At 43.4% G+C, this 27,790-nt stretch overlaps 1 protein-coding gene and 1 pseudogene across 1 annotated transcript in view; both read left to right on the top strand.

Annotated features, from left to right (window-relative positions):
* Nucleotides 1-27,790, top strand: part of LOC124798152 (junctophilin-1) — an 889,016-nt gene that overhangs the window by 11,438 nt on the left and 849,788 nt on the right. The window lies entirely within an intron of this gene.
* Nucleotides 20,491-20,608, top strand: LOC124799349 (annotated as a pseudogene).

The following is a 27,790-nucleotide window of genomic DNA, read 5'->3' as shown; positions in this document are numbered from 1 at the left end:
ACAACTTCTTCCTCGTTTCTCGATTGATCTGTGTTCTGTTTTTCAAGGCCTATCCACTGTGCCAACTTATAACTAAATCTGACGGGGGGACGGGGAGGGGGGGCGATGAGGAGGTTCCCTTGTCAGTGCCATTTGAACACCACGAAGCCATGGACCCAAGTCGTCAACAAAGCATTGTGTATGCTGGTGATGGCTCTGTAATGGTGCTGGCTATGTTTATATGTAATAGACTGGGTCCTCTGGTTATGTTCGGCTATATGAACAATATCTGCAGCGACTCATGGACGTCATGTTCCCAAACAACGATGGAATTTTTATGGATGACAATGCACCACAGGATCACAATTGTCGCAGTTAGTTTGAAGAACATTCTGGACAGTTCGAGCGAATGGTTTGGCCACCCAGATCTGCCGTCATGAATCTTATCGAACATTTATGGTACGCAATGGAGAGGTCAGTTCCTGCACAAAATCCTGCACCGGTAACACTTGAGCAATTATTGGCGGCTGTAGACGCAGCTTGGCTGAGTATTCGTGCAGGGGACTCCCAGCGACTTGTTGAGTTGCTGCACCACGTCAGGACAAAGGACGTGCGGCGTGATATCATGACGTACCCCACGGCTTTTGTCACTTCATTGTAGTCCAGCTGGTTCATGTCGAGAGAACGTGTTGCCCGAATCCTTGGTCACTTCAGCATAATGGCCGCACAGCCTTCTTCCAGTAGAGGTTTCCTAAATTTACCAAGTAAGGTTTCGCAAGAACTACATCGTCTGTCTTCCATTGATTCACATTTAAGTTCCCCGCGCTTTTCTGTTACACTTTCGTATGGTGTCTATACTGACCGTTTCTCATCCGATCAGAGCGCCTCTGAATTTGTGACAGATTCCTGCCTCAACTCTGCCGATAGCGTGGGCAGGACTAATCGGAAATTTACCTCGTAGTGACAGCAGAAAATCACACCGCCACTTGTGTCCGGATACTTGATAAACGAGCAAGAGACGATAAATTCTGAGAGACAGTACTTAACAACCAATGAAAGGCCAGCCGCTGTTTTACATCCTCACTTGCTCTACTTCTCAGGAACTCCTTTCGTTAGCAGCATTCACTTTTTTCTTTTCAGGGACTTTTTGTGGATAAAATACATTTATTACTTTCCGAAAGAGATTTTCAGTTATTCCACACTGAGTATATGCAATCTTTCCCTACCGTTCCTGTAACCAGAACATAAATGCAAGTCAGCAGAAGAATAGTACTTAGCAGTTACAAAATTGCTGTCATTAGGAAAATTTGCCATCTAAGGAGACACACGAAAATCTTTCTTTCCTGAAATACTGTACTACAATTCTCAGAATATTTTTCGCTTAGTGCCTATTTTGTGCGCTCATTGCGACTACCGAGGCCAGAACACACGTATTGGCCCCGACGGCAGAGGCGTTCTGCAACGTAATCGTGTTTGGCGGCCAAAGGATGCACCAAGGCCGATTCCCCTTCCCCGTTATTCTTTCTCTTAACCTTCTCACCTTTCATAACACTAAAAATATAATGTGTCAGCATTTGATGTTTTTGTGAGAGACTTACTGCGGAGCCGGCCGGGGTGGCCGAGCGGTTCTAGGCGCTACAGTCTAGAACGGCGTGACCGCTACGGTCGCAGGTTCGAATCCTGCCTCGGGCATGGATGTGTGTGATGTCCTTAGGTTAGTTAGGTTTAAGTAGTTCTAAGTTCTAGGGGACTGATGACCTCAGAAGTTAAGTCCCATAGTGCTCAGTGCCATTTGAACCAACTTACTGCGGATAATAGATACTTAATTTTTACCGAAAGACACTTCCAATTATCTTCCGTTTGCTCGGTGAAATCTTCCGCTATCTTTGTTATAAACAGAACAGTGATGTACGTCAATAGAAGAACAGTACTATTTATCGGCTGTAAAATTAGTTAAATAAGGAAACTTTACCTTTAAAGAAACTCTCGAAAATCTCTCTCTCTCTTTTTTTTTCTTTTTTAATGAAATATCGTGTTGCAAGTCCCTTGCTTTGGTTAGTCCTATACCTCTTTCGAGCACATCATGAGTGCACCAACGATATCGTTATTACAATCAGAGCACTAACGTAAATCACAATCACGGAAGAAGAACTATACTTTGTAAAATTCTCTAAATAAACAAACTTTGCCTTGTAAGGAAACCCCTGAATATCTTTTTTTTCTGAAAACTGTCTTATAAGTCTCTTGCTTTGGTTCGCCTATAACCTATTTAGAGCGTGTGATGTAGACACGTCATTTCAGTGCACCACAGTAATCAGTAAAACAAAGTAACAACCTAGTTGTTATCATCGTTGTGACACATATACGAATGCGATCAGGCTGTTACATACGGGCGAAAAGCTTTTGATACTTAATAATACATTATTTTAGTGATAATAAGAAACGACACAGTAATCCATAAACATATTGAAACAAGCATAGTGTCCTTTTCAATCCGTATGGCGTTACTTTGTTTCTATCAAACGCTGGTGTAATGAGGCCAATTACTGCCTCACACTTTCAGTACTATTTGTAATCTTTACACGTGATTGTATAAGGGTTGCACTAAAAGGAGATAAAAAGGAGCATTCACTGAGTGCGTAAATGAAAGTTAATGCAAGAGCGCTAAACTAACGTTACCGTATGCTCATCGCTAATAGTTGGCCGCTTGTTGTCGCTCTCTCTTCTGAAAAGCACTGCCATCACTCGTATTAATAGATATTGTAACATACCACAAGGCTTCCTAAGTTCCTTCTACACGTTTAAATCCAGCTGGAAAGCATTTCTTCCTCTAAACAACTAACATATAACTTCCCGGTTTACTTCCCTGGGTGTAGACATTCTTTTGTTTTGAAAAATTTCTACTGTACTGCCAGTTTTTTCATACTGACAGCATATAATCTTACACTTTCCATTGTTATAATTTTTTATGATGAACTACTGTACTGTTATAAATCGTAAGTGTAGTGATTAGGCTCTGCCACTTTTGTGGGTTTTCGCGCTTTAATGAGACGCACAAGTAGCAAAGGGGCGAGGCATGGATATTTTTGCACTTTCCCAGTAACAAGCCGGCTCTCTTGCTGGTGTATTTAGGGTGAATACTTGATAATTTCAGTAGCATTTTTTTTTCAGTAGAATCCATTATCTGGTCAGCTGTCACTAAAATTTCGTTTCGCTCTAATAGAAATACTTTATTGTTATTTTATCGTTAGCTCACAGCTCAGGGTCGTCTTATACAAATGAAATAATGTTATCACAAAGTTAATAAGAACAAGAGACTATGCATACAGACCACAGAGGGAACTTCGTTGCACTGTGGATGCGATGGAAACGCACAAATATTCGTCCCTTATTCTGACACCCAGTATATCTATCCCCAGGTATGAGTTGAGGAGGCGAGAGAAACTTACGTGAGCAGCTGGGAGCAAGATTTCTTAACGTTGTACTCGTACTGCCGTTTATTGCAATTCGTAATAATTTTGCCTAAGCCACACATACATGTACAAATGAAAACAGTTCACAGATATATTCAGACACGCTGTTTCTTAGGATTTACGATCCAAAGGACCCCCAGCGTTGAAGATATCTCTTAGAGACATTATACAATAAAATGCAGACCGCTGCTATAGTAGTTTGTGATGGATCCATTTTGGCTAGAATGCCTTCTTCATACCATCTGCGAAAGTTAAATAATATTTTTTATTTTATTATAATGTTGCTTAATTGTATTTTCGCATATACAAATTTGGTACTTACGTCCAATAACGGGAGACAGCGACAACTGATGATACATAATCACCAAATTTATATGTGCGAAAATACAATTAACCAACATTGTAATAAAATAAAAAATGTCATGTAACTTTCGCATATGATCTGAAGATGGTAGTCTAGCCGAAAATGGATCCATCACAATAAATACATATTAAGCTACTACTATATAAGCAATCTGGATTTTATTAAATTATGTTGTTTACTATTCGGTGCTGTAGTAAAACAGTATGTTGTCTTTGTATTGCTGTTCAATTGTATTTTTTTGTTACAAACATAATTTTAGAATATGTAAAATCACTAAAATGTATGTGGTAAGGAAGCTCTGCATGCTGATTTAGAATGGAATCTGGTTTTTTCGTTTGATGGGGGAATACTTCTATTAGCTCCAGAAGCTCTAAGTTCTTACTGTTCGGATGAAAGTGTCAGACTCTATCATATGTTATTAACGATGAGAAGCAGGCTTAGTTCTACGTCTTGTGTTCTTGAGAACTTCTCCTTGCTTATCCAAGATGATAGGCGTGGGTACTAGAAGATGATATTTTGTATACTCCACACTTACTTTTATGTATTTATTTATTTGATTTTGTGTTTTTCATTAGTGAAGTAAGAGGTGTATCTACTTACTATAATTAGAGAATGTGACTGAATCGGTTTCTTTCTCTGACACTGGGCTAGGATATGGGAAGCTATCATATATATTGTATTAATTTTCTGTGTTACACTTTTATTTGTTTGAAACGTTGTTATAACGAGTGGTTATAATTAAAGTGCAGCTACTCACAGAGCTCCACCATGGGCTGTAACAGCCGTATGGGAGCGAAACTTGACAGATATTCTATTGCGTTAATGCGCAACCGATTTACGCTGGAAAAAGATTACTTCCAGTTTGGTCACCAGGTGCAAATTGGATGATATGCAAAATCTCGTCGACGTCTCCACTGCCCATATTGAACAAACTGCGAAAGCAGCAGTTCATAATAACATCAACATTATGCCTTCCTCACTTGTTTGACCTTTTCTGCTCACTTCACATTCCTAATACATTACATATGGAAACATTTCTATACTCATTCTTGCATTCACAGCGCCAGATTTACACCTGGTGGCCAACATTGGAAGTAAATTTTTTCAGCCTAAATCGGTTCCATATACCGCATTAGAATATCTACATAGTTTCGCTGCCATACGGTAAATACAGATCGCACTGGACCTCTAAGTAAATGTACTTTAATTACAACTACCGGGTGCTTTCCATCTATTCAATACAGCTATGTCTATCACTGTGAATCATGAACGACACTAAAATATGGATTACATTCCGAAAACAGGAATTACAAAAAAAGGGAGCGACGTCAGTGTTAGCACGTATCAAACTTTACAAGTACAGACGACTGGAAGTCACTGGCTTTGAGATCCTGACAAGTTGGTCACCTAATGGGAAAATTTTCCTTTCTTCGCGAACTTTGGCACCTTTCTTTTCATGGAGTGTGGGTGCTGTAAGTTAAATGCAACTTAGTTGCTGAGAGGAATGTGTGTGGAGTGTAGTATCATATTTTGTGTCTTTGATCACTGTGGGAGGAGGGAGCGTCAAAAGCAGTTGGCAGCACACAGGCTGCTCCTGTCGAGTAGCACCAAATGGACAAAAGTCTTGAGTGTGCCCATCAGATGAAAGAATTGCCTTCGACAGGGTCGCCATAAGACGCTGCAGGAAGTTCTGCTGTGCAGCCACAACGTCAGAGCACGAAGCTCTTATTATTGAAATACCGGTGACGAGGCCTTCGTCCACCCTAAGGATTCAGTAATTCTACTTCTGTGTTGGGAAGCACGGCAACGCGCTTTTGTATACTCGGCTACCGAGGCCAGAACACACGTACTGGCCATGACAGCAGAGACGTTTCTACAACGTAACCGTGTTTGGCAGCGAAAGGATGCACCAGGGCTGATTCCCTTCTCCGTTATGCTTTCTCTCCTCACCTAATCTGCCTGAGTGCTACTTTACAAATATTTGGAATATCAGGGAAAATTGTACTTCTGTCCTGTCAAGGACATTAATTTTCAACTCGTAGTTATTCTGTCCTCAGCACACTGAGGACAACTCTTGGTGTCGATTACTTATTAGAAACAGTAGCAACCGTGAGATACGTACGAGCAGCCGTCTGGATCGTCCAAAAGTGGAATGATCACGTAAAACGTACTGTAGGAAAAGGAGGCAGCAGGCGGAGATTCTTTGGAAGAAGCTTGAGGAAATGTAGTCCATCCACGGAAGAAGGGCTCCGACCGATTCTTACGTGTTTCGCATGAGGTTGTACTAACAGAAGGGACAGAGAATATCCACAGAAGAGAGGTGCATTTCGTCATGTGATCGGTTAGTAAGCGCGAAAGCGCCACTGAGATATCAGCAAGTCCAGTGGCAGGCGTGCAAGAAAGACGTTGGGCGCCGCGCGGAGGTTTTCTTGTGAAATTCCAAGAGCGCACGTTCCAGGAGGATTCCGGCGGCAAATTACGAGGCGTGCTGAAAAGTTATGCCTCCAAATTTTTATGTGAATACTCTTAAAGCTTTTTAAATTAAACTAACGTTATTAACGTCCCGCATCTTTATTCTACATGTCTACATATTTGGAATCCTCTGTCGCTAGAGGGCAGCGAATCGTAGCGTGTAGCGTGGCAGTGTGTACCATAACTGTGTTGGTGCATGAGAAACAGCGCGCTGTAAGCGAGGTTTTCGGATTCGAAGACTTTCGCCCACACATGGAGACCCTCTCCTTCAGACATACCACACACGAGCGCTGCGAAATATGCAACAGACCGTCACTGTGGGGTCACCGTGATATCGATCTTCCTCCATGCAGTCCCCCACTTAGGCCCATCCGATTTTCATCTTGTTTCAGAGACTTAAAAAATAGCTTCGAGGACCTCACTCTGATAGTGATGAAGCGGTCCAAGCAGAGGTGAGGTTGTGGCTCCATCAACAAAGTCAAACATTCTACAGAGACGGTATCGAAAAATGTCCTCTGGTTGGGAGAAATGTTTTCGTCGCCAAGGTGACTATGTTGAGAAATAAATATGTAGATATAAAGTGTAAAGATGTAGAATGCTAATAATGTTTTTTTATTGGAAAACATTTAAGAATTTTCACATAAAAATTCAGAGGCATTATTTTTCAGCGCGTCCTTTTACTTCCTCTTACAGACTGATGACCTCAGATGTTAAGTCCCATAGTGCTCAGAGCCAACTTCCTCTTACAAACGTTTCACAATATGAACACTAAGGAATATAAGTGGAATTTGAAGTGATACGGACGTTTACCAACAGCCGTAAAAAGTATTGTAAGTAGGCTGTTTAGGTTTTTATGTTGGTAACGTCACGTAGCGCTCTGTATGAAAATCACTGGCTGTGCTGTGTGCAGTCTGTGGCTGGTTGGCATTGTTGGAATATTCGCTATTGTAGCGTTGGGCAATTGGATGTGAACAGCGCGTAGCGTTGCGCAGTTGGAAGTGAGCCGCCAGCAGTGGTGGATGTGGGGAGAGAGATGGCAGAGTTTTGAGAGAGGACAATCTGGACGTGTGTCCGTCAGAACAACGAAATCTGTAATACCGGATGTCATGAATTACAACTTTAGAACACAATTATCTATGCCTATCAGATTTGTAATAGCGGATGTCATGAATTATAACTTTTGAACACTATTAACTATGCCTATCAGTAGTTAGTGCCTTAAGTAGTTAGAATCTTTTATTTAGCTGGCAGTATTGGCGCACGCTGTATTGCAGTAGTCTGAGTAACGAAGATTTTTGTGAGGTAAGTGATTCATGATGGCTCTGAGCACTATGGGACTCAACTGCTGAGGTCATTAGTCCCCTAGATCTTAGAACTAGTTAAACCTAACTAACTTAAGGACATCACAAACATCCATGCCCGAGGCAGGATTCGAACCTGCGACCGTAGCGGTCTTGCGGTTCCAGACTGCAGCGCCTTTAACCGCACGGCCACTTCGGCCGGCGCAGTGATTCATAAAACGTATAGGTTATTGTTAGTCAGGGCCATTCCTTTGTAGGAATTTTTGAAAGTCAGATTGCGTTGCGCTAAAAATATTGTGTGTCAGTTTAGTGATGATGAGAATAAGTAAAGAGAAAACTGCTTCAGTACGTTGACTTTTGCTCAGCTGTTTGACAATCAAATAACGTAAGAGGTTTACCAGCACTGTCATACTTAATTTTTCTAAAGAGATGTTTCAGTAGCTATGTGTAGGGATGTATTCGGTACACAAGATGAGAGGGTGCCGCAGCGATCCTGTCTAGGCAGACAAGCAACAGGGATTTACTGTCACCGAAGCTTTGAGAGGAAGTGCAAAACGGAACTGCCCGTTGCATTTGCTCCACATCCGGAAGTGCCGTTCGGTTACAGGCGAGAGCGCAGTGATGTATTTTCCTGCTCTTCGTCGTCAGTAAGGCAATGGCTGCTCCCATACCTGTATGCTGACAATATGAGTGCACATGAAGATGACGATGATACTTCGTCGGTTAGATTCTGATCTTAAAGCTCTGATCTCACATGTAACTGTTTTATTCTGACTCCCACAGTATCTGTTCCGAAATGTGCTGTACCAACACTACTAATCAGCAGTTTATACCATTTGACTTTTTGTACTGAAATAACTTTTCTGTAAATGAATTAAGAAGCAGGCTCTTTTAAGCAGCTGCCAGTTACGTTGATGAGTCAGAACTTGATGGCCACAGCCCATCACGAGATTGGATGCCGCCTGGTGGCGTTGTGGGCACGTCACGTGGTAAGGGATGTATACAGTGTGTCCCAGAACAACGCCGACAAACTTTAGATATAAGTTCCTTACACCAAAACAGGAAAAAACCGTATAATAAACAAGGGTTCTAAGGCGCATACTTTAAGAGATATGAGCACTTGTTCAGTAGGAGGGATGTGTTTCACGCTGGCGCAGATGAACAAGCGCTCAAAGCTCTTAAAGTATCCATTTTAGACCCATGTTTAATAGACATTTATTTCTTATTTTGGCCAACAGTTCCTGCTGCGAAAATATGGAAGCCAAACACCTTGCAGTAGAAGAGATGTGCTTCATAGTAGCAAAATGAGCAAGTGCTCATACCTCTTAAAGCATGCGTTTTAGAGCCCATGGTTAGCAGACACTATTTTTTTACTTACTTCTGTATGAAGGACCTATCCCTAAAGTTTGTCGGTGTCTGTTTGGAACACCCAGTATATGGAGGAATGACCGTAGCGACGATACCGGCAACCCACTGGCACAAGCGACTTTGACAAGAGGTAGGTTGTTATGGTCCGATGTCTGGGAACGAACATCTCGGGAACGGCGAAGTTGCTGCTACTGTCCTGATTATCTATGGAAAGTGATCGAAGGACACTGAAATCACGAGTGGACGACAACGTGATTCGAGTCGTTTTAGAGCGTCGAGTTCGGAGTCTTGTGCGCTCCGTAAATCAGGACGGACGGTTATAGACTATGAGGTTAGATCTAACGACAGGCTGCAATGCTGGTGCAGGCACAAATGTTTTGGAGTCCATATTACAGCGCACATTGTTGAACGTAAGTCTCTGCACCAGACGAACTCTACATGTTACCAAGTTGCCCCAACCACATAGTCAATTAAGGATCCTAGTCGGTATAGGATCATAGAGACTGTACTAGAGACTAATGGAAATGTGTCACGTGGTTCGATGAACTATACTTCTTGTGCCGTCATCCAGATGAACGGCAAACATGCAACGCATCACGGACGCAGACCATTGGAGACGGCATTAAGCTGTAGGGGAACACCCACCTGGGCATCTATAGCATCTGTACTAGTAACTGAAACCACAGTGACGGCTGTGAATTACGTCAACGATATTGCGGACCACCTGCATCTCTTCACGTTTGACGTCTCGGCTTAGACCAATGTCTTCTAGCAGGATAAGTATTCCTGACCACAAGGGCAGAACAGTGCTGCTGGCGTTTGAGGAGCACGATCGTGAACTCGCGCCTCCAAATTCGCCTGCTGGAACACGTATGGGACGCTGTCGGGTGCCACGTGCGCGCCCACAAACCATCGTCTCGTAATTTACAGGAATTGTGTGACCTCTGCCTAGAGATGTAGAACAAGGGCTTTTCGAACCCATGCCATCACGAATCGGTCCTGTGTTTCGTTCCAAACCTGGTCCGACATGGTATTCGGCAGATCGTAACACACTTTCCTCTCATTGCTGTAAGTGCTGATTAGGTACTGAGCACCAAGCTCTTTAGAAAGACATCAGTAAGTTGATCCCTCTCTGGAACTAGCACATGTGCATTCAACGGTGGCTACTTGAACCAGCGTCGCGTTGTAGGAGTTGGCTCTCGAGACGACGTGCGGGTGGCGTCTGCTGCAGAGAACCTCACTCGTCTGCGGTGTACGTTTTCCTCTCGCTGAGCATGTTAGCGAGTGAATTCACGGTATCGCTTTCTACCTTCTACAACCAGCGTCCTTTGTGAAAATCCATACACACGTTTGGTTACTGAGCTGGCTGCTGCTTCTACTGCTCCAAAATTCAGTGATTATCCATTAAATAACGCAAGCAATACGAGTATGTGTAAAACTCATCATTTATCCTTTACGTCTGTTGTAAATATGTGCGCCCTTCTTGATTTGCATCCGCTCTACAAAACTGCCGCAGGTGGAGAGCGAAACTGTTTTTCTACATTCGTTTTTTCCATCGTAGGTGGCAAATGACTCTGCAACGGAGATATACAATCAGGTGACAAAAGTCGTGGGAGACCTCCGAATATCGTGTCTGACCTCCTTCTGCCCAGAGTACTGCAATAACTCAAAGGGGCACGGACTGAACAAGTCGTTGGAACAAGTCGTTGGAAGTCCCCTGCAGAAATACTGGGCCGTGCTGCCTCTTTAGCCGTCCATAATGGCGAAAGCGTTGTCGGTGCAGGATTTTGTGCCCCAGTTGCTCTCTCGATTATGTCCCATAAATATTCGATGTGATTCATTTCGCGCTATCTGGCCAGGCATTCGTTCGAATTGTCCGGAATGTTCGTCAAACCAATCGCGAAGAGTTGAGGCCCAGTGACAACTCCATCGTTTGAGAATATGAAGTCCACGAATGACCGGAGATGGTCTCTAACTAACCGAACACAACCATTTCCAGTCAGTGATCGATTCAGCTGGATCAGAGGACGCAGTGCATTCCATGTAAACACACCCCACATACGTCAGACACCTCTTCACATGGATTACCTGACTACAAATAACAGCTTCGCCAATGCACTGCCCTTGTATACCTTGTGTGCGTGATACTACCGCCATCTGCATATATGCACATCGCTATTCCATGACCTCAGTGTATAGCCGCCATTTTTACGGCCGTAATTTGCTCAAGCGAGTGCGCTAGGGTAGTCCGTGTAGTTGTGGTGACCACTCTGTCCGGATAGCTTAGTAGCAGGACATGCAGGTTGTGAACCTCCGGTCCAACACAAATTTTCCACTCGCCCCATTGATATAAATCAGTGCCCGCTGGCTGCTAATGTCCTTAGTTCCTTTGTGTCTTCTTCACTATCCTCCAGTTACATTCCTTTGACGCTCATGGCAGTAGCACACCAACTTCCCACCAGCTTTGTTGTTTTAGAGAGTCCCGATCCCAGGCGCCAGGCCGTAACCACCTGCCCTCCGTCAAAGCTGCTCGTGTCAGTATATTCCCCCACTTGCGCCACGTATCGTCGCTACAATCACTCCCCATTCATCTCTCCTCCACTTACAAGGTGACCGCGCCTACTCGTCACCATCGATTTCCTCCAGATTTATGGTATATCCAGAACTTGGACAGATATACAAGTGACAGAACTAGTAACTCCAGCTGGCCAAGCATTTAGAAAAAATAGCATTTTTGGCGCGGATCGGGCTTAACATGACGGTTTTATGTAAGCGTAATTTCCAGGCAGCAGTCGGTGCAACGGAAAGAGTGCAAAACAAGATTCCGAGGGTCGTGAGGCCGAGGCCCTATGCAGAAACTTAAAAATTTCTATTTTTACGTTACTAACACTGCAAATCAACCGAAATAATGCAGAATATATTGTAGCTATTAATACATTTATAAAACAAATGTTCAAATGTGAGTGAATTCCTAAGGGACCAAACTGCTGAGGTCATCGGTCGCTAGACTTACACACTGCTTAAACTGAGTTAAGCTAACTTATGCTAAGAACAACACACACACCCATGCCTGAGGGAGGACTCGAACCTCCGGAGGGAGGGGCCGCGCAGTCCGTGACGCGAGGCCTCAAACCGCGCGGCCACTCCGGGCGGCCGTTTATATAAGGTATGAAAAGAAAAAGCAAAGAAAATTTTTGGATAGGAGATTCAGAAAACGGTGGATGATTATGTGAGAAGATATAGGAATGAGGAATGTCGTCTTTACTTCCTCAAAATCTGACAAACTTACAACGGCTTTACGTAAAAAACGTTTTGACAGATGTAATGTTGTCCTATGCGCGGAAGAATGAATTTATTTTGTTAATCGATTCGTGGCGAGGACAAACAAATCCACAATTATACGACGAGAGTTTTAGGAGTGGAGAAGGATTTCCAATGTGTGGTATTAAACTGATTTTCTCTCCCCTTCCCATAAATGAACTCCGCTAGTGCAACGCTGCGATGTCTACTTTTATCGTCAGGTAAAGAATTTGAGAAAAATCTTCAAAACTGCTCTTTTTTCACACAACAATTCATTGTATATCATCAGTTATCCACGCCAGTATACGGCATCGTTTGCCGCCTAACTTTGCAACGATAGAGTGTCTTTTATGAGTGTAACAAGTTTTTTTATAGAAAAGTTTAAACAATGATGTGATTGTAAAAATGCGGCGTTGGTAAAGTACGCTAGATGCCGAGATAATTACTGATTCTCCTGATTTTACGATTAATACCAACCCAACATGTGTAAATAAGTATTTAATTTTTATATACGAGGTTCTCATGTATGTCTTACAGTCCCTTCCTGTTAATTTATGTGCACTTCCAAGTTTTCCTTGCCCTTTCCATTTCATGCCTTTTATGAAATTATTAATGAATACAATACACTGAGCTTCAGTTAATAAAGTAAACAGCCAATCAGTTACCGGAAGTTTATTTAATCTTGACCTAGGTTTCTTTATTACTATGAGTATCTTCTTTAGAAGTACATGATATTTCCTAAAAATTGTGGCAAAACAAAGAATAATCTCTAGCTACCAATTACGATGAAAAATAATTAAAATTCCCAGTTGGAAAATGAAACCATTACTTACTTGGTTACATCAATTAAAACATATTGCATGAATTACGAGCTAAACAGCTTATGTCACATGCAGTGACTATAATTAAAATGTCTGTAGAAACTGTAAGAGTGAAATACGTATGGCTGGTGAACAAAGGCAAATGTCGAAATAAACCCCTGATGATGTAGTGTTGAAATGCTCAGTTATGTAATATTTATCTTTTTCTGCAACATCTAACGTCATAACAAACAAACAATAATCTTTCTTGTTACCAGTATAAAGCATTCTAACAGTAATCAAGTGATAATAGGTAAACAGAAATGAAAAATAGAATAGTATCAAGTATAAGATATATGTTTCTGAAAAAGAGTGTTAAAGCTCCCTGAGGTTTGTTTCAAACGGTTCTTGAGTTTATTCAGAGTCTTCACGTATGCCTCTGAATTGATGGTTGAGCGTTTGGCATCACATCCACGACGCCATTACAATCCCAGAAAACTGTCACAATGACTTTTCCGGCAGGGAGGGGGTGGGGGGTTGTCTTGAATTTCTTCTTTCGTGGCGAATGAGGATGATGTCACTACATGGATTGCTTTTTTGTTTCCGGCGCAAAGTGCTTCACTCAGCTTTCGTTCTCCGTAACGATCCGTGACAGAAAGGCGTCTCCGTCGGTCTCAAAACTCCCCAACAATTCAGATGAAATGGCCTTTCTTTCATTCTTGTTGTCCGCTGAGAACATTCGTGGAACCCATCGTGAGCACTTCTTTGAATATCCGAGACTCTCGATCATTGCAGACGCACTTCCAATGCTGACTGAGAACTGTAGAGCCAATTGTCGAGTTGTGATGCACCGGTCGGCACGAATAATGACATCCGCACGATTCAGCATGTCGGGGCTCCCCCCCCCCCTCTTTTTTTTAATGACTCTATGCACTATGGGACTTAACATCTGAGGTCACCAGTCCCCTAGACTTAGAACTACTTAAACCTAATTAACCTAAGGACATCACACATATCCATGTCCGAGTCAGGATTCTAACCTGCGACCGTAGAAGCAGCGCGGATCCGGACTGAAGCGCCTAAAACCTCTCGGTCACAAGGGCCGGCCATTTCCTGAGACTAACGTTTTTTACACATCGCCTAACTACACACCTATCAACTACAGCATCGCTATACACTGCACACAAACGTTTATGGATGTTTACCACGGTTTCTTTTTTTGCACACAAGAATTCCATAACAGCACGCTGCTTGTAACGTGAGTCGTACGTAGACGCCATTTTGACACTGTACTACGGCTCCGCCATCTGCCGGAACGGTTCGAAACTTTACCGGCACACAGAACAAACATCAAATGTGAAGAACCAACTAGGAGGTTTGTCTATGTGTATTAATGGCTTTTTTTTAAAAAAATGTGGGGCATTACTTATTGAACGACCCTCGTATTAGTAGTTATACGATCAATTTCGAAATAAATGCAGTTTACGTATTTTTCTTCCATCTGTTTCGTTTTCATTTTACTGCCCCTTATATTAAATTCTGGTTTTCTTGTGATAGACTTGTTTCTATCCTAACTTACTATTTCTCTCCTCTAAACGTTGTTTTTAATTATTAGTCTATTACTCTAATTACATCTGTTCTGTGGTTTGCTAGCCGGACGTAGTGGCCGAGTGGTTCTAGGCGCTTCAGTCCGGAACCGCGCTGCTGCTACGCTCGCAGGTTCGAATCCTGCCTCGGGCATGTATGTGTGTGATGTCCTTAGGTTAGTTAGGTTTAAGTAGTTCTTATTCTAGGGGACTGATGACCTCAGAAGTTAAGTCCCATAGTGCTTACAGCCTTTTTTTTTTTTTTTTTTTTTTTTGCTGAGACAGTATTTGGCTCGCAGTCGTTGCTAGCGGCCGTCTGGCAGGATTGCTGGGCGTCCTTGCTGCTCGCGAACCCCCGCACCCCGTCTGCCCATGTCCTGGGCTTCAGAGTGGTCGTTTCCGAGGATCTGTGGTGTCTTTGATTTGCCAGCGGCGACGTTACCCGCCGCTTGCGGCACCTACTCTGCCCAGGACAGAAAACCCAACGTCTAGCGTCTTTAACGTATATCAATAGCTGCACGGAACAACTCTATCGTTACAAGAGACATCTGAGTCTGAGACAGATTTCCCGGTATGCGGTAAAACTGATATAACGTACAAGCGAATCATTTAGGATCGCTGAGAATATCCTCAGCACCATACTGATCTGCTGTGCTCGATGCTGTTGTGTGTGGTATGTGCGAACTACAGTTTAAGATGAAATCTTAATGTCAATGCGGCATAGCACTTTTGTCGAAGACGAACACGGGAAAGACATCTTTAATGTTACGAAGGAGTCTTCGAACAAATCAGATACCAAAATGGCAAGTGTGCAGATGCTTCTAGCTCGTGTACAACGGACAGGCCGCCTCCACTTGCTGGGTACGTGACCACACGGCCAACACCAGAGCGGAGGTGGGGCCGATCGCTGGTGCGGACAAGGCGGTCGTTATAAAGTCGGGCCCTTTGCCGCCGGAGGACTGAGAATAAGATCTCGGCTCGGCCGCTGCATCTTCCCTGCCTGTTCCTTGTTCAGTTGCCAGAGATAATTGGCACCGGACCGAACTTCTATTTTCGTAAGGAAACCTGGCCTCCATACATTCAGGCACGTTCGGCTTCTTTAAACGATGGAGCTCCACGGAGCGCTTATTCTCCATTATTTTACGCAAAAGTGTGCTGTTTAGGTCCAGTGGGAGCGCTACTATGTGAAGCGGCGGTACGTGCTATTCGAGTTACCGGCTGACTACGATCTGGTGACGAGGCAACGCGCGCTGCTGCCAGATTTAGGAAGCATGTCTTCGTTGTTTCTTCTTTAGCTCAGCAGAGTTTCGTTCATATTTCTGATTAACTCAGCGATTAATATTTTACTGTCTTTATCACTAAATGGCTAAAAAAAGGTCGCCCAGGGCTAGGTGCAGGTTGCGCAACGGGTACCAGGGTAACAGAAATTTAATTTCCAGTATTTCATATACTTATTGACCAGATTTAAAAAGCTATCATAACCTACTCATTAAGCTGTATAATCTTACCATGAGATGAATAGAAACTGTGTGTGTGCAATGAAGCAGGAATAAAGGATGCTTAGTGTTTAGTGTCCTGTCGAAAACGAGGTCATTAAAGACGAAGTACAAACTTGCACTAGAAAAACATGGGGAAGGAAATCGGCGGTGCCCTTTTAAAGGTACCATTCCGGCATTTGCTTGGAGCGATTTAGTGAAATAGTGGAGACCGTACATCTTGATGGCCAGATGGGTATACGCTCCTTTCCCTGAGTTTTATGCAACCTACAACCTTCAAATACTTCGCACAAGATTAACATATTCTCTCGCTCGTTGTGCGAAAACTATTAATCATGCGGGAAAAATGAACAGGACCTTTTTTGTAGGAAATTTTGTACTGACATGCGTTTTTACTAGACGCCGCAGCTTTTCAATTATTCAAGAAGACGTTACCTTCAAAGGAGTTGTTCAACAACTCGAAAGCCGTTGTCTCCAGCAAAAACATACCCCAGTACAAAATTTAACTACATTAAGTTTCTTACAAAAAGATGTTCTTCATTTTTTCTGTTGGGCAAATAGTTTTCACGTAGTGGGTGGGGTTGTTTGGGGGAGGAGACCAAACAGCGAGGTCATCAGTCTCATCGGATTAGGGAAGGACGGGGAAGGAAGTCGGCCGTGCCCTTTCAAAGGAACCATCCCGGCGTTTGCCTGGAGCGATTTAGGGAAATCAAGGAAAACCTAAATCAGGATGGCCAGACGCGGGACTGAACCGTCGTCCTCCCGAATGAGAGTCAGGTTGTTTGCACATAGTGTCCGAGAGAATATGAAAGTCTTGTGAGAGATAGTTGAATGCGTCGCAGGCTGCATAAAGCCCAGAGGTAGGGGCATCTGCATCTTGAAGCAGTAACTGACAGCCTTCGTATTACTCAGACTGTAGTCATCCAGTATATGACATTGAGAGCACTTATCGACTTCCTACAAACTTTAACTCGCCGTAAATTTTTATCACTGATACCCTCCTCCAAATAAATGAAAGGGAAAAAGTTAATCGCTAACTGCATGCCTTCTACTGCCCGCAACTCGTGGTCGGTTGATCGGTATTGCTGCCTCTGGTCCACGAGGTCACAGGTTCGATTCCTGGCTGGGTTGGGCATTTTCTCCGCCCGGGGAGACGTCCTAAATACACTCACGTTCAGAAAAAAAAACAGAACACCTCGAGCAACTAGAGATAGGACGTTCATATTCATAGAACATGTACATTAGTATGTTCTGCAGAAATGATTAGCATTTCAGTCACCACGGTTCAGCATGTGTCCTGTTGCTTAGTAGGCACAGGGTCGGCCGTGGACCCTGAATCGGCGCTTGTAACTTGTTCCATGTGTGATGGCATCGATGCGTATAAAATGGCTCTAAGCACATTGGGACTTATCATCTGAGGTCACCAGTCCCCTAGACTTAGAATTACATAAACCTAACTAACCTAGGGACATCACACACATCCATGCCCGAGGCAGGATTCGAACCTGCGGCCGTAGCGATCGCGCGGTTCCAAATTGAAGCGACTAGAACCGCTCGGCCACCGCGGTCGGCATCACGTAATATTTATTTACAGTTAACAACTTATGTTTTCCAAGATAACTAATAATAAATATCAACAACTGAAACAGATGCGTCCACGCTACACAGAACTCCAAAGATTCAACTATTCAATTAGTTTAAGAAATTCTCGCAGTGCGGTGCAGTTCCCTGTGTTTTAGTGTGAAGCGTTAGAAAACTGCTATCCACGGCGATTGCGAGAATATTCTTCCTACTATGTAGATTCAGCAGTGTACTGTAGGCGTTACAAATTTGTCTAGCTCGCCTATATAGGGTTAACATAAGATTATAGCAAGCAAATTATGACAACATTTTAAATTTTTAAATTCGTTCAATAATTACTAGGAGCGTTCAGTAAGTTATGCAACGCATTTTTCTGAAAGTAGGTTGGTTTTATTCAGAATTCCTGTACATCATATTATTCCCCACTCTTCTCCGTACAAAATCCTGTTTTTCAACGTGATCTCCATTCAATGCGATGGCCTTTACGACAACTTACTGGGAGGGGCTGTACGACAGCACGGTACCACACTATTCGTCGACGTCGGAGCCAACGTCTTGCCGCATCCGTTAGCTCCCCACTAACCACGTACTGCTTTCCACGGAGAGCATATTTCATCGCACAGATGGTCCTTCGTTGCTCTTTATAATTTTCTGTTAGGTGGCGAGAAACCCAGCGGGCACACAGCTCAGAATATCCCAACTGGTGGACGAGTGTCTTAGCACTACCAATAGAGACGCCCAGCTGGGCAGCGCGGCGGGGTGTTTAATTGTGATTCGTTGAGCACCTCGAATGAGAGTGTCCGCACGTCCCACATTGCAGGAGTCATATCTGCATGCGGCCGGCCGGCTGGCCAGCGGGAGAGCGGGCAGGTTCGTGCGAGCTTGTTGCGATGATGACAGACGGCTCGCCCAACGACTCACCGTTCTTTCGTTCACTGCCATGTCTCCGTAGATATTCCACAAGCGCCTATGAATATCTGCTCAGAACGCACTTCCGTTACAAAGGCCATTCTGAGGCTACGTGTAGCGCCGCGTCCTATGGGAAATGTATGTAACTATAGAGGCTGCAGCAGGAATAGTGGCCGATGTCCCACGACAACTCCGCATTTCTTTCAACCAAATTGGTCGATAGAAAAAGTGTTGCGTTGCTTAGTGAGAGCCCCTCGTGTGTGAATTAGTGAAAACTAAATTTTCGTTGCCCCTTGAGGCCGTTGGTAGGTAATCGGTGACTAGAACCACGTGACCAAATTCCGCATTGTAGCCCTGACGGGCCAATGGTGCCCGATCGACCGCCGTGTCTAGCTATTACACGTAAATACATTTCTGCTGTCCTAGGATATCGTATGTATAACCGTTCTCTAGAATGCGCCGTTTGAGTTGGTTGTCTTTCCTGATCAGAATTTTCTCTTCTACATTCTGATCAAAAATCACTTGGCTGTAGCAGCGGTAATTGTAACAGCTGAAGTTCAAGGTTTATATCATAATCTTTCCAAACTGAACTGCCACAAAGCCGCTGCCACTGCAGGAAGACACGGCAGTTGTGTCTTACGGTGCCCGGCTTCTGCTCAAATGGTTAAAATGGCTCTAAGCACTATGGGACGTAACATCTGAGGTCATCAGTACCCTAGACTTAGAGCTACTTAAACCTAACTAAACTAAGGACATCATGCACATCCAAACCCGAGGCAGGATTCGAGCCTGCGACCGTAGCAGCAGCGCGGTTCCGGACTGAAGCACCTAGAACCGTGGGCCACAGCGGCCGGCCCCGGATTCTGCAGTCAGAAGTACGGATGGCGGTTATCGCTGAAACAACCCGTTTTCGGTTACGACTTTTTTTTCGACGCCAGTTAACCAGACTGTTAAAACCGCTCAAAATAATAGGTATCTGAAATAACCGATTTTGGTTTTTTATTCCTATTGTTTCCTGTAATAAACGTGGAAATCGAACAAAGACTGAAAAATATTGACTCCCTTCGTTTCAAGGTACATGGAATCAATGTGCTAAATTCAGTAGGCAAATAAAAGAAATCTCAGTCTGTCCACCATTCGCTGCTTTTCTCAAAAAGTGATAAAGCGATTGACTACTACAAAAAATCGCCATTATTCTCCTATTGATTCTAATTTTTTGAAACTCTGCGTAACTGATTAACCGGGAACATACCATTATTTGCACATTATGAATAGTCAGTGCTAAAGGGTGAAAACTGAGGTTGAAGAACTCTGTTTTTTGTGTTCCGTTTCCAAGGGATAAAGGCATTCTGCTTTCTATTTTTATTGTAAACTGTGAATGAACTGTTAAATTTTAAGTTCCTTACATTATGTCGCAAGTCTGTTGTGGCTCCGTTCGTTTTTTAATTTTTTAAAATAAATGAATCATTGCACTTCATTGATACCACACTTTGTAAAATAGTTCCGGACTAGGGATGGGGCCATTCTGTAAAACAACTGATGTCCGACGACGACAGTGAGAAACTACCATACAGACCACATACGCGCATACCATCTAACAGGCCGCGTCACATCCTAACAGGTACATTATTGTTCAGCAGTGGTGTACCAGTCTCATGTCATGCGCTTGTTGCTCGTTTCTGTCGGCATTGTTATTAAAATAATAATAACTGCAATAATGCATTACTTCAAAGCAATGCCAATCTTACGAATTAAAATTACTCGTTCTTTAAAAAATGTCTATTTAAAAACGAAAAATTTTGGCACTGCTGCTATGGCTAACTGATATTTCGGTTTTTCTACCACGCTATTAGTAAAAAGTGCCGACGGTCTTGCCGCAGTGGTAACATCGGTTCCCGTCAGATCACCGAAGTTAAGCGCTGTTGGGCTTGGCTGGCACTTGGATGGGTCACCGTCCGGGCTGCCTAGCGCTATTGTTAGGAGGTGTGCACATATGATTTCACACACATTTGAACAACATTTTTTTGTGTTTTTAATTATTTCTTTACAAAGTAATAATAATCTTACTTTAATCTTGATTTTGAAGATCACTCTTGTGTCCGTGTTTGATTATAAGTAAATTTGTTTTCTGCAGGTTTCGCCTTGAACAAAGGCATTTCTTTCTTGTTTTTACCTAGAGATTTTTCCTTGAAGTTGCAGAGTCTTCAGTCACTTTTCCGATTTATTTTTTATCGTATACTCTCTGTACACTTACAATTTTAGTTTGTAAGAAAAGTATTCACAAACTGTGAACAAAAACCCAAAAAAATTGTGTATATGTAATTCCACAGATTTTCCCAACGTGTTATATGATTATGTTCATCACGGGTATGCTGCCGGATATAATCGTCTTCAATACACGACATTTCGATGATCCATCTGGCCGACATCTTCAGATTTGATCGCTGAGACACAATCACGCCGCAACTGAATGAACATTGGAAACGGCGAATCTTTTATACCCCCGGTCCAGGCCACTGCTCCTGCCCGAGAATCGGAAGAGCTGCCCCCTGCGAAGCGAAGAATTGCAGTGCCGCCGGCGGTAGAAACTGGCGAAAGTGATAAAAAAAAAAATGGCTCTGAGCACTATGGGACTTAACATCTGATGTCATCAGTCCCCTAGAACTTAGAACTACTTAAACCTAAATAACCTAAGGACATCACACACATCCATGCCCGAGGCAGGATTCGAACCTGCGACCGTAGCGGTCACGCGGTTCCAGACCGAAGCGCCTAGAACCGCTCGGCCACACCGGCCGCTCGAAAGTGATAAATCGCAAATTAAAATGTGGCGGGTCGAAAACCAGACCGTTGTTGTGTTATATCAGATAAAATAGAGTTCCATATCTTGCTTAAATGTCTATCTCTGTTAACAATGTCATCGGATGATCGTATGTCGATGGATCCCTTGCGTACACAATCCCAGTAACGAGAAGCCAGAGCAACAATTTCCGTCTCTTTAAACGATATGACATGCCCTTCGCTGAGACAATTTTCGGTGACGGCAGATTTTTCAGATTAGAGCAAACGTATGTGACGCTGATGTTCCACACATTGGTCACGAACAGCGGATATCATGTCGTTTACAGAGACGCAAGCTGTTGCTCCGGCTTCTGGTTACTGATATTGTGTACTCAAGGAATCCATCGAAATACGATCATCCGATGACATTGTTAACAGAGATAGACGTTTAAGCAAGATATGGAACCCTATTTTACCTGATATAACACAACAACGGTCTGGTTTTCGACCCGCCACATTTTAATTTGCGATTTATCACTTTAGCCAGTTTCTACCGCCGGCGGCGCTGCAATTCTTCGCTTCGCAGGGGGCAGCTCTTCCGATTCTCGGGCAGGCGCAGTGGCCTGGACCGAGGGTATAAAAGAGCCGCCGTTTCTGATGTTCATTTGGATGTCGGTTCTTATATTGTGTGTCTGTGTTTTATTGCCTGACGTCTAAGTGAGGAGGGTGGTGGAGTGGGCTTTTAGCGGTTCCATAGTAGGTGCTGCGTCTGGGAATTGGCCTGCTGTGTTTTGGGATACTGTAGACGCTGGGCAGATATACTTGAACTTAAGTAGTCGATGAGTTTGTGATCTTGTCGCTATTATGTTTTCCATGTCTGGTCTTTGCTTTAGTAGTCGTTTTCCGTAGCGCGTAGTTTTGTCAGTCGTGTCTGGAGTGGTTCAACGTTAACTATTTCATACACGTCGTTACTGAGCGTCATTGTCGGGAGTTTCGCGAGGTTACGGAGCAGTCGTCTTGCCGTACTGTACAGTCTGTCTGCTACTGTGTGTGGATCACCTGCTAGCGGGGCGCTGGCGTATTCCAGGACAGGTCTTATAAATGTTTTATAGGTGTATATGGCAGTTTCCAGGCTGCAACCACGGAGGCGTCCTTGTCTTATTAGTTTTTGGCGATTTCTAATCTTGTCAAGGAGGTAGTTCAAGTGAGTAAGCCAGTTCATATATTTGTCTAGGAACACTCCAAGGTATCTGGCAGTGTTGGCAAGTCTGAGTGGCGTGTTCCAGAGGGTCAACTGTATGTCGTTGTCATTTTGTTGCCGCTTTTTGGTCAAATTTCTATATCGGAAGAGTACAGCTTGTGTCTTTGTTGGGTTTTGTCTGATTCTCCATTTTTTCATCCAGTCTTCGAGTCGTTTTAGGTATGCGTCCGTCTTCCTTTGTACTGTTGCAATGAAATGTGCTTGAAAAATGTTCATTCAGTTCCGGCGTGGTTGTGTCTCAGCGATCGCACCTGAAGATGGCCAGATGGATCGCCGAAATATCGTGTATTGAAGACGGTTATATCCGGGAGCATACCCGTGAAGAACATAAACAAATTTGTGCATATTTTTTTTAACACTTGCTGTGGTTCGTTTAGCCTTGTGTACTTCGCAGTATGGCTGTTATTCTTTTACTGTTCCTCATCTGCAACTAAATTAAATTCTCCACAGTTTTTCATGACTATATCTACTATTCTTACATGTAGGTTTTATTTTATTTTATTTATTTATTTTTACCTAAACCACTAATCTTCTCTTTGGTCGTCATTCGTCCGGAAGTCGCACAAATACCTGAAATATCTGAATGGGAATAGTGAAATTAAAGCTTCTCGAAGCATTTGTGAAAACCTGATGACATGGTCGCCGATCAGTGTCCCTATAGCGATAGTGGAATAATGAGCTATTCTGTGAATTTCAACTTGTGGCAATGAGATAAAGCGCTAATTCCTAGTAGGTTCTGATAAATGACATCCCCTCTCTTCTTTCCCTTTATCACTGGATTAGGCAACGCAGAGTCTCAAAATATATTTAAACGATTGAACGCATACTTGGAGGCGATCACGAGGTGTTAACACAATATAGCTTACCGTTCTGAATTTTCACAACGCTTCCGTCTCCTTTTAATACTTTATGAATGAGGCCAGAAAAATGTCCTCGATTTTCTGTTTGTTTCCAAAACAATATATCTGTCGAAATCTTTTACACCCCGACGCTTGCAGCGACATCTTGCAGGCGAGGAAATCTTTCTCAAGGAGCATGCCATACGTGGCAATAACGTGCCCCAAAGGATAATTTTTACTGACATTTTGCCCCTTTACTCAAATGACTGAATCACTACTACAGCAAAACCGAAAAAACACTGTTTGCAATGAAGGCATGTCTTGACATTATGAGACCGTTGTCATCTGATGTGGACTTACTGCCATCTCGGTGTGGAGACCTTCGCACTTACCACCTCTGTAGCACCGAAAAGCTGCACAAACTGAAGTACTCCATCCACCGAGAAACTGGGTTTAGAATTTTTTGTGACTTTGTAACGTATTGTTTCTTGGTCTCGCCTAACTGCTAGTGGCGGTCGCTGTCGTCAGCACCAACGCTGGGTTTCCGGTTTCCGAGGCCGGCGGCTACTCTCCAGTCCCGAGATAAAGGCCTGGTCTTCCTTTAATCCGGGTAAATGGCTGGTGATCTGAACCTACTGTACTGTTTCCAAGGACACGTGATTACCACTGATGTGGCTACAGGGCATTGACTAGCAGCGTAGGATTAGTGACAATTTTAACCTGGTCTGAAAGGTTGGCGACCCTTGTTTAAATTGGCTGTATGTTTACAGCATTGCAGAGAACGAATCCGGGTCCGAGAAGAGCTGTAGAGCTATACGTATGCCGTCAGTCATTCCATGCATTTTTAATTGCCGACTGTCCAGTCCCATATTTTTCACTGCCTCTGTGATTCAAAGAAGGGTAGCTAGTTTGTACTTTCGCGAAATAGGGGAGAGAGTGTCACGGATATGATATGCGAGTTTGGAGTGGCATTCATAGAGAAAAGGCGTTTTTGGATGAGGTGGGATGTTTTCACCAAATTTCTCTTCTGAATACGAAAATATTTTGTTGACGCTCACATACATAGGGAGAAATAATAATGTCAGTAAAATATAAGAAATCAAAGCACCCACGGAAAGATTTATGTGTTTGTTTTTTCCTCGCGCTGTTCGAGAGTAGAACTGTAGCGGATAACGTGGTGTTTCGATTTCTTCGATAATCCACTGCCAGGTACTCAAGTGTCAAAAGCACAGTAGTCATGTAGATGTACATTCAGGTCTCTATTTTGGAACCTCCGCGCGTCGACCATATTAACGGGAAGGACTTCGGTTCTGAATTCAGATTTTCTAAACTTTTGAAAATGATGGGCAGAATCTTCATAAGCTCTCATTACTAACAGCTGAATTTCCATTGGCTATAAACTTTTCAAAACAAATAACTTTATCAAGAGACAGTATCCCAGCTTAAACGTTTGGATGAATAAGTATACTCAAAACCGTTATATAAGCAACACTGTCCCGCAGATGAACTTCACGCCTGACTTGCGTATCGTACCTTTAAAAAAAAAAAAAAAAAAAAAAAAAACCGTACAAGTGAGAGTAGCACTCGCACTTTGAGGTTCCATACAAACTTAATTATATGTATATATATTCATCTAGAGATTTTGCTCTGTGCGTTTGCCATTATCAGAATACGTGTCATGAATTGCAGTATCTTTTGACTGTATTGATTTAGAAGCTTCAGTTTCTGAAAGAAACAAGCGACCGTAGCGATTTGACATAAATTTGAACTTAGTATCTCTACCCGTCCCTGAGAAAAACGGATCTTAGTGCTCCTACAAGAAGTCCGTTTCTACCGACTGACACACGAACTCTAAAAACGAAAAGTCATTTATGTCAGCGTCGATCCTGTTCCCAACGGCGGGTACTTCTAACTTATCCTCAGAGTAGAGTAGCGACACCACGCGAAGAAATGTAAAAAAGGCAAAACGTTATTGATACATGACCAGAATTCAAAATAAAACACTCTTTATAGCAAAAGGATGCTTTCGGGCCCCAGAAAAATATGTAACAACGAAATTCCTTACACAGATAAGTTTAATAAGTTGGAACTCTATTTCGGACATGTGGAGAGTGCGCAGTGGGAAGACGAGGGCTCGCAACAGGAGGGCGTTGGTTCAAATTACCGTCCAATCAACCAGATTTAGGATTTTAGAGCTTTTCCTAAACCACTTAAGCCAAAAGTCTGGACGGTTCTTTCAAAAGGGCGCTTCGATTTCCTCCCATAACCTTCCCAAATCCGACCTTGTGCTCTATCTCTAATGACTTCGTTGCCAATGGGACGTAGAACTCTGTTCTTCTCTCTTCCATTTTATCGGACTGGATCTCAACTGGGCAAATGATTTTCTCAAGAGTTGCTTTCACGAGTGGTCAGCGCTTCACTGACCAACTTAAAATACTGGCACAGGCTTCTATTTATTTTTCTGAGCTCTTAGGGAGTTTTCAGACTGTAATAAGCCAGTGGCAACTTCAACGTTCTTGCAAGCGTCAATAGTGACAGTAAGGAAAGTAATCCCCAGGCAGGCAGAGGTCAGAAATCGAATCGCGATCCATCACACAGTACAGAACTGTCACAAATGATAAACATGACTTACACCCCTCAAAAATGCATGTTTAAGCTCCTCACAAGTATACTGTAGACAAAAGATGTGCTAACTCTTTATTTCTCCTGCCACAAATATTCATAGATAGACACTTGAGTATGATATAAATTGGATGAAGCGCTTTGAGAAAATCACCCCAACACTGACAGATCCCTCTCCACAGTGCCTTCTCATACCTTGCACGTTCAGAGATTTTAACTCGCGTAACTGTGGCGTCGAGGAAGCCTGAAATTCACACCGTTGTGCAATGCCTCATTAAGGTGAGGAAGCTTTGTTCTTCCTGAGAAGCACACTCCATCATAGAGTAGCGCCTTATCTCTGCAAATAATGAGGACAGGTCTCTGTAGGGAGGAGTCATGTAAGCGCACTGTTATGTGTCAGTCGTGACATGTAGAGGTGGTGCAAAGCACTCGGACTTGCTACTGACTGCTACAAAGGGAAGCAGATTGCAGACAAAATAACATGACCCGTAGCTACACCGACAGTTTGCAGTAGGGCAGGGGAGAGGGTAGTAGTGGAGACTCCGTTGTGATCGAACGCGGCGGGGTAGGGGAGGTGCAGTTCGACAGATAAAGGGTAAAAAATACAGCATATCAGACAGTGTAGCTTGAAGTGCAACCCTCCCGCAAATTGCTGCAGATTTCAATGCTGGGCTATCAACAAGTGTCAGCGTGCGAACCATTCGACGAAACATCGTCGATATGGGCTTTCGGAGCCGAAGGCTCGCTAGTGTACCCTTGATGGCCACGACACAAAACTTTACCTCTCGCCTGGCCCCGTCAGCACCGACATTGGACTGTTGATGACTGGAAACATGTTGCACGTGTACGGGTATAGAGAAAACATCGTTAACCCATGGACCCTACATGTCAGCAGGGGACTGTTCAAGCTGGTGGAGGCTCTGGTGTGCGGCGTCTGCAATTGGAGTGATATGGGACCCTTGATATCCTAGATACGACTTTGACAGGGGACATGTATGTAACCATCCTGTCTGATCACCTGCATCCGTTCGTATCCATTGCGCATTCCGACGAACATGGGCCATTCCAGCAGACAAAGCGACACTCCCCACGTCCAGAATTGCTACAGAGTGGCTACAGGAACACTCTTCTGAGTTTAAACACTTCCGCTGGCCACAAAACTCCCCAGACACGCACATTATTGAGCATATCTGGGATGCCTTGCCACGTGCTGTTCAGAAGAGATCTCCACCCCCTCGTCTCATAAGGATTTATGAACAGCCCTGCAGGATTCATGGTGTCACTTCCCTGCAGCACTAGTTCTAACATTAGTAGAGTCCATACGACGTCGTGTTGCGGCACTCTGCGTGCTCGCGGGGGCTCTGCACGATATTAGGCAGGTGTACCAGTTTCTTTGGCTCCTCAGTGTATTCAATTTTTACGTAGATTTCTAAGTTTCATTCCTCTACATTTCATTAGTCTTGCTATATTTTTGTTAATCGTCATGTTATATAGCCATTATCCAGTCCACTGAATTGATACTGCAAATCCTTTGTGTTGTTCGACAAAATTACAGTGTTACTGCCAAACCTTAAAGTTTCTACTCTTCTTCCTGTAGTTTAACTTAGTTTCCAAATTTCTCCTTCGAGTCCTTTACTAACTGTTCAATGTACTGGGTG

The sequence above is a fragment of the Schistocerca piceifrons genome, chromosome 5 (assembly GCF_021461385.2).
Source record: "Schistocerca piceifrons isolate TAMUIC-IGC-003096 chromosome 5, iqSchPice1.1, whole genome shotgun sequence".
In the NCBI taxonomy this organism is placed as follows: Eukaryota; Metazoa; Arthropoda; class Insecta; order Orthoptera; family Acrididae; genus Schistocerca; species Schistocerca piceifrons.
Note: the sequence above shows the minus strand (reverse complement) of the source record. Positions and strands in the feature narration are given on the sequence as shown.